At 37.4% G+C, this 4,403-nt stretch overlaps 1 long non-coding RNA gene across 1 annotated transcript; it reads left to right on the top strand.

The window, feature by feature from the left end:
* The first annotated feature begins 350 nt into the window (after positions 1-350).
* Positions 351-1,353, top strand: LOC138372033 (uncharacterized). The gene is made up of 3 exons (XR_011230647.1): positions 351-568; positions 676-732; positions 915-1,353. It is a non-coding gene; the product is annotated as an uncharacterized lncRNA (long non-coding RNA).
* Positions 1,354-4,403: the final 3,050 nt, after the last annotated feature.

Raw genomic sequence — 4,403 nt, 5'->3', positions numbered from 1 at the left:
CACTCAGGGGCACACTATCGTTATTACGCTCATTCAGGGGCCCCCTCAGATCGCCAAAGTCTCGGAGGCCTACACTTTCAGTCAACATTCAATCTTCATCCTGTTCACAAGGTTCCCCTAGCATAGTCATATCATCATGTCAGTGTGTCCTCTGTGCCTGTCTCCTATCAACAACGAAATCGTTCATGTGTGTCAAACACGATGTTTAACATGCCTAGGTGAAATGTCCATCAACGCTCTTCAAGAATGCAGACTATACTGTATAGGATGCAACGGGCCTACACCGCCTGGACATTTTGACGTATCCTGTACCAGCTGTGGGCAACTCTATTGTGCAAATCGTAAGTACCTCTTTTTCTCGCACATTCAATAAACTTTCAAAGAAAATATATATCCGAAACACACATACATACATACAGACAGTCAATTTATATATATATTATTTTCATTTCAGTTCATGGTTCTACTTCATGCCCATACTGTCGTTTCTCCGTTAACCGGGAACCTCCTACCGAAGCCAGAAACATCATTGAACCTCCACCCAAACGCCGTCGCATCATAAATAACCGTACGTTTTCACAATAATTTTCGTAATTTTAAAAGTTAATAATTGTATTTTTAACAAGTGTATAAACAAGTAATAAGTACTCATACAGAAAAATATTTCCATTACAGGAGTTCCTATTCGTGATCAAGAGAATCTCATACTTGGTGGAATCAACATCCCAGCTCGTAAGTAATATTATTATTTATCTGTAATTCAGTTTTTCCTCTTATTTAAACTTTTTGTTTTTCCTCTTAATAATAATTCCTCTTATTTACACGATATTTTCCTATTAAGGTTTTCAAATCCTCTTATTGTTTCAAATGTGTTTTCCTCTTAATGTTTATTCATTGCTAATATTATATTACAGAATCGCCCCTGGATTCAACCCAACCCTCTGAGTGGAGCACACCTGTACGCAGTCAACCCCAGCTGTCCCAGGAGCTAGAAGAAGATGCACCAGACGGCAACCAGCATGCATCTTCAGATGAAGAAGAAGACAATCAACCCCCTGTTCACGACATATCAGATGAAGAAGTCAACGCTCCAGATTCCCCAGAGGTACTTAACTTAGATAACGTTGTTCCGCGAGTGTTAGAAGTCATTAACCATTTCGAAGGTTCTTTCTCGAGACATTCGTTCTCCATTCCCGGACATTTAGACGCTGACCCCAGCGTATATATAAATAGGTATAGGGAATTTTTTATAGAATATATAGACAATCAGTTCAGACAAATACAGGAAGAATTCCCTCCCTCATTTCACATTTACCCTGATGTAAGCCTAATTTTGCAAAAACTTAATCATGCCGACAATCAATATGAAATATTAGACGAAGTATTTTCAATTAGAGGCGAAACTCAGATTGTTACACAGGAAGAGGTGGAAGTTCTTGTAAATTCATGGGTTGACGAAATGTCTGCTAAAATTGACGAATGCCTAAAAAATGTCCAATCCTCAAGTGTAGGAATTCATTCCATGTCAGGCTTTGCCATTAATTTTTCGTATATTCGCCACCCTATGCACCTTGGATCTTACGTACCATATCCTGCAAAATTAAAGGGTAAAGAATCGGTATTTAATCCTGAAAGTGAAGGAGATGAGTGTTTGTTACAGTGCATTGCGGCGTATAAAAACTTAGCAATGGGCAGGACCATGGATAACGTTAGAAAGTGTTACAAAAACCTTCGATGGTGTAGAAGATTCGTAGTATGGGCAGATGAAATCAGATTCCCCGTATCATTTGATAATCTTAAGAAAATAGAGAAGCTTAACAAAATTTCTATTTATATTTATACAGTAACTCATGAAAGTAACAGATACTATCTTAGTTTAGCTAGGAAAAGCCAGGAAAAGTATGCCGATAAAGTCCCTTTGTTGTTATTAGAAGGCAAGCATCTCTGTCTGATCAAGGATTTTGATAAATTTGTAAAGAGTATTAACCACCATTCTGAAAGGATTCCTAACACTCATAAATTCTGCAAAATTTGTCTTTTGCATGCTCCCTTAGATGAAATTCAGGCTCACGAAGAGTCATGCACTGTATCCCAAGTATTTTCATTCTATAATCCTAGTGATAAAATCAGTTTTAAAAATTACGGTAGGACCTATAGCCCAACTCACACCGCCTATTACGATTTTGAATGTCTATTAGACCGTCAAAATCCTAGAGGCATGGTGGAATGTAAGCATAAAGCAATTGCTTATGCTTACATGATTTTAGACAGGGAATTCAATGTCGTAGAAACGTATTCATACGTAGGTCCAGATGCGGTCAATCATTTTATTACCAAGCTAGAAGCCTCATGGAAAGCTATTCATGCTCAGCTCCCCAACTTCCCTAAGAACTTGTCTAGAGAACAGGAAAGAATGTTTCAAAGACAAAATACGTGTCAATTGTGTCATCAAACTTTCAAGGATAAGAAAGATAAACATAGACATCATAATCATGCTATTCAGGAAAATAATTACTTAGGTGCTTATTGTGCTCGTTGCAATTTTCAATGTAAAAATGCTCGTAGATACTTAACCACATTTTCCCATAATGCTGCCTATGATCTTGGAATTATACTTAAAGAACTGTCCAAAAATCCTCACCGCAATGTAGAAATTCTAACCAAGGAAGGATTGAAATTTATGCAAGTCATCATAGGTAAACTTAAATTCCTAGATAGCCTAGCTCTCCTTAATGGGTCATTAGGAACCTTAGCAAGCGAGCACGTTGCCGGTAAGAAACCCACCAAGTACACTGAACACATACTAAATGGCGTATCCGATGAAGCTAAAGCTCTGTTAATTAAAGGTAAACAAAGCCTATGTTATGATTATATTTCTTCCATGGACGTGTTAGACGAACCTCAGCTCCCTTCGCGAGATAAGTTTTACAATGTTTTACATGACTCTCCACTGTCTGAAGAAGATTATAACAATGCTCTTAAAGTATTTAATTTAGGGAACTGTACAAACATCAAGGATTACCTCATGTTATATTTAAAAGTTGACGTGGGAATGCTAGTTGATATATTTACACTTTGGCGAACATCACTGAAAGAAATTTATGAACTAGATATTGTTTTCTATGTATCACTTCCTAGTTATGCTTGGGACGCTTTCTTATTTAAATCAAAAGTTGTACTTGACTATGTGTATGATCAGAATATATATGATTTGTTGAGAAGGAATCTTAGAGGAGGGTTCACATCTTCCATTAGACAATTTACACAGGCTGTTAACGAGCACACTACATCTAACCCTAGCTCTGATGACGATACTCACATTTTGTACCTCGACTTTAACAGCTTATATGCAGCGTGCATGGCTGAGGTACTTCCCCAGGGAGGGATTAGACAATTAACTGACCTTGAGCGGGATACCTTATTAGGGCAAGGGTTACAGCATATCCCCTGTAATCAAGACAAAGGTTATTGGATTTTATGCGATACAAAACATGTATCTCCCGAGGTAGCCAGGTATACTGATGATCTGCCCCTTGTACTGTCTCATACTAATATAACGGAGGAGTTTTTGTCAGAGTACAGTAAGAAAACCCTTAATGATGAAAAACGTAAGCTCCCACCTAAAAATACTAAGTTAATTGCATCTCACTTGCCCCAAAACGACTACTTAGTAAGCCTTGATTTCCTGCAATTGCTATTAAAACTTGGACTAGAAGTTGAACGAGTAAAAACAATCTATGAATTTAAACAGGCTCCCTATTTAAAAGATTTTATTTCAACCAACATTCGAGAACGAGCCAATACCACCTGTAAAGTTAAAGGAAAAGCTTTTAAACTCATAAGTAATAGTCTGTACGGGAAATCAATGACAAATATATCTCGATATGCTAATACTCACCATCTAGTAACGACAAAACATTCATTCTTAACTCATGCAAGAAACCCTTTGTATAAACGAGCTGTCTCTTTAGGTCAAGATAGGGTTCTCTGTACAGTAATGAAAGACATCCTTAAAGTTACCACTCCTTCTTACATGGGATATCAGATCTTGCAGATAGCCAAGAGGCGTTTATACGAGTTCTGGTATAATGTAGTTAAAGCCCATTATGGGGAGAGAGCTAGACTAATTTATACGGATACAGACTCATTCATATTTACTCTGACCTGTAAAGATGCTTTCCAAGAAATGACAAAAGCTCCTCTAGTAGATTATATGGATTTCAGTAATTTCGACAAAGATCATCCCATGTATTCTGCTACTCGCAAAGGTGAACTAGGACTCCTCAAGTCAGAAGTAAAGCAGAAAATCATAACTGAATTAATTGCACTCAAGCCTAAAACTTACTCTCTCCTAACCCTTGATAATGAACATTTATGTAAATGTAAAGGGATTCCTTATCACC

Source organism: Procambarus clarkii, chromosome 4 (assembly GCF_040958095.1).
Source record: "Procambarus clarkii isolate CNS0578487 chromosome 4, FALCON_Pclarkii_2.0, whole genome shotgun sequence".
In the NCBI taxonomy this organism is placed as follows: Eukaryota; Metazoa; Arthropoda; class Malacostraca; order Decapoda; family Cambaridae; genus Procambarus; species Procambarus clarkii.
This window is presented reverse-complemented; position numbering and strand designations above follow the sequence as displayed.